This window comes from Lepisosteus oculatus, chromosome 12 (genome assembly GCF_040954835.1).
Source record: "Lepisosteus oculatus isolate fLepOcu1 chromosome 12, fLepOcu1.hap2, whole genome shotgun sequence".
In the NCBI taxonomy this organism is placed as follows: domain Eukaryota; kingdom Metazoa; phylum Chordata; class Actinopteri; order Semionotiformes; family Lepisosteidae; genus Lepisosteus; species Lepisosteus oculatus.
The window spans coordinates 23,505,047-23,511,046 of NC_090707.1; the positions used below are offsets into that span (position 1 = coordinate 23,505,047).

The window sequence follows — 6,000 nt, forward strand, 5'->3', positions numbered from 1 at the left end:
CTTAAGTGCAGTTATTTCCAAGTGGTCAGATTGTCCAAATCAAAACCAATTGCTACTGTATATTAAATGATGCAGAAAAATCTAAATTATTTCATTTTTTAGGATTAAAATTATCAATGTAATTTGCAGCATGTTACTCACACAAATTATTTGTACCACTCATCTACAGTTATTCAAGACACAGGATGGGTTAAGAAGATTATAAACTTACATAAGAGAGCTCCTTTCAGTTATCCTCAAGTGGTTGTGTCTTCAGTCATTTGCCAAGGAAACACAGCAGGCTTTGAAAGACGCTCCAGCATTTAATGTTTGATTAGCCTCTCTATCTGTCACTCTGACAACAAAAATGTATCTAATTAGAATGACGTACAATCCTGGTACGTCTGTTCTCCCTCTCTTTAACAATCTACATCTGTAATCAGATTTACTCACACATATTCTTCTATTTTCAGTTCCCTTATCCTGCTCACCTGTTGCTTTTGCCTACTGTATGTTTCTTGTCCTGTTTATCTATTACTTCCTCTTTTTATTTTGAAGAAATTACAATCCTTTAAAAAATCCTTTTCCCATTTGCTTCAGTTTTCCTTCATTCGTATCGATTCCATTCAATGAGACCTGGCATGACCATCTTGCATTCTTTTTCTGTAGACCACAGTATGCTGTGTACGGCAGTCCCTTGCTCCCTTGGTCTCCTATATCGATAAGTCCTGAGACACCCTGAGTGTCATTGTTCATGGAAGACCGTTAAATGCTTTTGCAGCTGCTGCTGTCCCCTAAAAATACCAGTAGCCTTGATGACAGCAGTGGAGATAAGTCAGGCCCTTCCATTCACCCACTACCCGTGTCTAAAGATAGAACAAATGTCTGGATGGGAGCACATTGCTTAGCTTACTTGAGACCTTGCAATAAAATCTAAGGAGAACAGCAGCCTAAAGCCCCTAAGGACATTTAGCACCAATCAAACTAACATCCTATATCTTTTGTTATGATAAAACCAATTACAGACTTGCCACTATGTGAGTCAGTAATAATTATTCCATTATTGTTTTGTTTTTTTTTGTTATCCATTAACACAGTTGTCTAGTGCTTTGTTGCATAACCTCTAAAATTGAAATATGGGCATTACAGGGTATTTACAGAACTCCAACATTAATTGGAGTATATAAATCTAGGACATAAAACATATTACTAGATGTACAATAGCATTTACCGATACTTTGTTTTCTTAACCAGGAACAAGTCTCAAAATTGTTGAACTGCTTTGTAAATTGCCAAAGAATTCAAGGGACACTGAAGTTGAAAACATAAGGGATATGTTTACATGCACCTCAGTAATAATGGGTTTTGCTTCTTATGCTACTTTGGAGCTTCATGGTTTTTCCATAATGTCAGTTTTGTTTGATTTACAGTTATTTGTTTTTTTATAAACCTGGCAGTCTGGTAACATAGCAGAGACAGTGTGATTTTGTTTTGTGTTGTTTACAATAACTACAAAATGTAGTAATTCTTTTTAAGCATATTTCATATAAATGGCTTGATATTTCAGGGGGAAAAATAATTGTTTTCAACTAAAACAAGGTTCTGTTGTTTTTATTTAACCATATTTCACTAAGTGAATCTTCTTCAGAAGCTTTAAAATATTTTACTGGAGGTAATGTTATTTAGATGATTATTTATAAAATGCACAACAAGCAATCTTTCTAAATTTCTCTGTGATCTTTATTTTATGAATTAAAAATAGTCTAGTAAACATTCATTTAAAAAGGATTTAGAAGAAATTTGTGTAAATGTCAGAATCTTTATAGTCTGGATAGTTTGAGTGAAACCAAACTGGTATAATGAATTATTAACCCCTCCAGTTGTAGTATTTGTCAGTTCCCTGGTTTCATCTGTGCTGAGAAAAAAAATAGACATTTGTTCAAATGTGGAGGGCATCTCTGCTCTCAAGTATAGTGTTAGCAATTACAGTATAGTTAACTGACAGCACCATCTTTTACCACTTTCCATTGATAAGAACAGAAAAAAAGTCTTTTTTTTTAAATGATGTCACATTACAGTATGTTAATTTTAACCAGTTTGAGGCTGACAGCACCTTGAGCAAGACATTCTTTAATCAATTTGAAGAATAAGATTCTGATTTTTAATACTACTGTGCCAAATAAATCTAATCTACTTTAGTACATAACTCTTGTGCTCTATAAATAGCACTGGATCACAACAAAATCTATAGTGAACTACGTTAAGCACCTGCTCATGTATAGAATGGTATATGTTCAGATTGTATTAGGAATATATTGCCTGAATACAGTCCAGCTTTTAACCTTAGATCTGATCATACCCTCCTTTGTACTCTTCTGATGACCTTGCTTTATGCAATGGACAATACAATCTTCTCTTTTGAGCTGATCTCTCAGCTGCCATGGCTTTATGGAAGGAGTCACTTTTTCCATCTTTAATGCCAAGATCCCCACACAAACACTCTGAAGTTTCGGGGAGAGTCTCTGCAGCCATCCAAGTCTTGTGGTCAGTCTCCTCAACACCCAAAGTTTATTATGAGCTGTCCAACAACACATCCCAGCTTAAAAGGTACTGCTTTATCCAGATTTCTTAGCAGAAATCCTTTAATCTTGTTAGCCACCAGCATCAGCGACAGTAGTCACCCATGTAGACACTTTTAGGTGTCTTTGTAGAGTTTAAATCTTTAGAGTTTTAAGGTCCCAGCATTTTGGCCATCACTAAGATTCATGTGTGTCTGTGACAATGATGTGAAATTCTGGGCTCAGACTAGTGGTGTTTTGTGTGTGTCTGTTTTGTTGGTTTGTAATGTTCTTCAGTGGTCTTGCCCACCTCTGTCAATAAATGTGATGTTGAGAATTTAAAAATATCACATGTCCCAAAAATGAAATCCCAAAGGACAGTTTATTTACAAGGGAAACAGAAACTTACAAGAAAATACAAACTTGTAAGACACCCCTAAAAGTGAGATGGAAAACAAAGTTTCAGTGAAGAAATGTTACAAAACAAAGTGAAATAAGATAATACTTTCTCTTAGCTGTCACCATAGACATGAGGTACTAGGCTTAAGAAACATACTGGCTTAAAAATGCGAAATGCTTCAGCCCTCTCACATTATACTCCCAACTGCTGCAGTTGACTCACATTTAAAGACAGTTCTCTTCTCTCTTCTTCAGGCCTTGTCATTGGCATACAACTGTAATGCTGACAACAAAAAGTAAGAATTTGCATGTATTCTTAACTACTGGCTTCAAAATAATTTGTTTATATGAAATTGAGATCAGCTTTGAGGTGTTTGATGCTAATTGTGTTCCTTCTCCTTTACCCAGTGTCTCCTTCAGTACCTTGAATGCCAAAAATGATTAATGTAATCATGTCAGATTCTGGATTTGTGCGTGTCTGTTTAGTTGGTAATGTTTCTCTATCATCTTAGTAACTCACATTGTTTAAACGAATAGTGCTGCAAATAGTGCTTCCCAAAAAACCTATATCTGTCACCGTAGACCACTTTGCTACTTTAATTTTAAAACATTATATAATTCACTTACCTAAACTAAGAGTTCAGGAATGAAAACCAGAGGTCTTTGGAGTTGAGGAATACATGGTCGAAACTGTTGCTCACCAAAAAGATTCCACAAGAAAGAAACTCATTTTCTACATAGTGCATAGAATCAACCCACATACATTATGATAGTATCCATGTATCAGTTGAAAATATGCAAATATATGGTGTGAGTGAGAGACTTTTGCATGCATATGTTAAAGAACCTCAGCTGTTTAGAAACTCAAGTATCTCAGACCTTCTTTCTGACCTCTCTCATTTCAGCCAATAGAAGTAATCTGATCTTATTTTAAAGTGAATCTAAGTTCCTGGCAATGAAGAGGTCAGCACTAGACATTTAGCAAAAAAGCATTAAGATTTACAGACCCTTTTTTAAAACTGTATTGCCCACTGAAAAAGAAGACATTAGTAAACACTGTCTATTAATTAAACTCTATTTTAACCTAGATGTCTAAACAAACCCTCTACTGTGCTCTTTTCTTGTGCATTTAGAACCTGAGTTAGTGCAGTTTGCTTAAAAATTAATACCAAAACAAATCTGATGAGTAACATAATCTCAAATGTAGTAAGACATGTGAAGGAACGAAGTACCCTAAGATACAGCTGTGTTGTTTTCAAAATAAAATGCTATGTGGTTGTCAGAACCCACTAGCTGCATTGCAGGTTAAGTAAATATTAAACTCATTTAGTTCACTTTGGAAGTGATATATAAATAGCACCTTACAACAGTTGATAGGAATCTGGTTTACAAGTGTGCAATTACATTCTCAGACTTCAGTTAAGGTTTATCAGCAAATTAAGTGGTTGTGTCCGCATGTGCTGTCGCAAAATAACAGAAACACTATTTCTTACATGCCATGCAACCAACCATACATCATCTAACCTTGAGACACTCAGATGCCTCTGTGGAGTAAATATGCCATATCTCACAACTCAATAGATCTGCTTGATACGTACCTTGAATTTTTCCCCAAAGTGTACTTATTTAAGGCTCAGCAATTTTCTTCCAAAACTAAACTTGGCCCAGTAGTGCATCTCTGTTCTGTAACGAACAGTTCTTTCCGGACCCTATGCGGACGACACAGTCCGACGGAGTGGGGAAACACTGGGGAAACGTCATGCAGGAAAACGGGGCTGAAGACAGGGGGGCGTGTCCAAGGTGCGCTGGTGCACGGGGGAGGTGTGGCCGAGGCAAACAATCCAAAAGAGAAGTCCTTAGAGTATCCAAAAACACATGAGTAAGTCCAAAACCAGGAGATCCATCAGAACAAAGAATTAAAAACCACGAAGGCCGGGTCGGAACCGGCGGACGGGGAACAGGAACGGGAACAAAGGTTAAAACCTTAACGGGACCAGGCGCTTCCAGGTCCCGGTCTCGCACGATATGGAAATCAGCTGCAGAGCCTGGATGAGCGTCAGCGCCTGGCTTTTAAGGTGGGCTGGGAATAGGGAACAGGTGCAGAGAATAAAGTCTTAGTGAAAGGGCTGGAGCACCCTTAAGGAGGGGGGACTATAATCGTGACATGTTCAGTGTGTTCATATCATCAACTTGTATTGATAGGTAAAACAGTAATTACCTTAATATTTACATGGTTTCTAAAATTTTAATAATTGTGTTATTCTTATCCATAATTACTGTTTTTCTTATTTAATTTTTCTCCCATAGTTTAATTTGAAAAGTTATGTCTGGGGTTTCCAAGTTGTTTAATGAGTAAAAGTAGCACTTGTTGAACAACTTAGACCTTGTATCATCAGCATGAATCATTTGTCAGCTGAAACCTGGAAAGAACCAAGGAAGAGGTCTTAGAAAATGTCCCTGGACATTTATGAGAATGCTGGTTGGTGGAATAATTGGTCTGATATACTGGCAGACAGATACACTGCTCTTCTCCCCAGGAGGGGTATCACTGAGTAAAGATGGAGAGGGACCTCAGGTCCTGCTAGCAGCTATCTTACTGCAATATGTAGGTGTGGGACACCTGGAGTGCGTTTAAGGGAAATAAATTCAATTACAGTCCTGACAACACCTGTCAAATAGTGTGTATGCTGTAAAAGGATGGGACTTGGTTTATTCACATTGAATCTTCAAGAAAATTAAGAACTGTCAGAAACAGCCCACGACAAGGAATGATTCTCTATTACAGACGTGAGAAGGCAGAACAGGGTTGCCGAAGGTCTAACACTCGAAATCATATTTAGGAGGAAAGGCCAGCAGAAAGGAAGAAGCTGCCATGTCCAGTACTGGTTCACTGCGATTGAGGGAACATACTGTACTACTGCACCTTGAAGCAGCACGGCTACTGAGCCAGAGAGGGGAACGATAAAAATTTACTTCTGTCCTGGCATAAACCTCCAGGGAGGGAGGCTGATAGCTGCTGTCCTAGCTAATGTCTCTAGATATAGAGGATGACTCATTTACCAGA

At 37.5% G+C, this 6,000-nt stretch overlaps 1 protein-coding gene across 8 annotated transcripts in view; it reads right to left on the reverse strand.

Moving 5' to 3' along the window:
- Positions 1-4,930, reverse strand: part of obsl1a (obscurin like cytoskeletal adaptor 1a) — a 73,840-nt gene extending 68,910 nt beyond the window's left edge. For 6 of the 8 annotated variants that reach the window (XM_069197143.1, XM_069197147.1, XM_069197144.1 and 3 more), the window contains exon 1: positions 212-765. The gene's annotated coding sequence lies outside the window, so the exon portion shown is untranslated. Of the gene's footprint in view, positions 1-211; positions 766-4,534 lie in introns of those variants that run through there. The other 2 variants (XM_069197141.1, XM_069197146.1) reach the window with 2 other exon arrangements.
- Between the last annotated feature and the right edge of the window lie 1,070 nt (positions 4,931-6,000).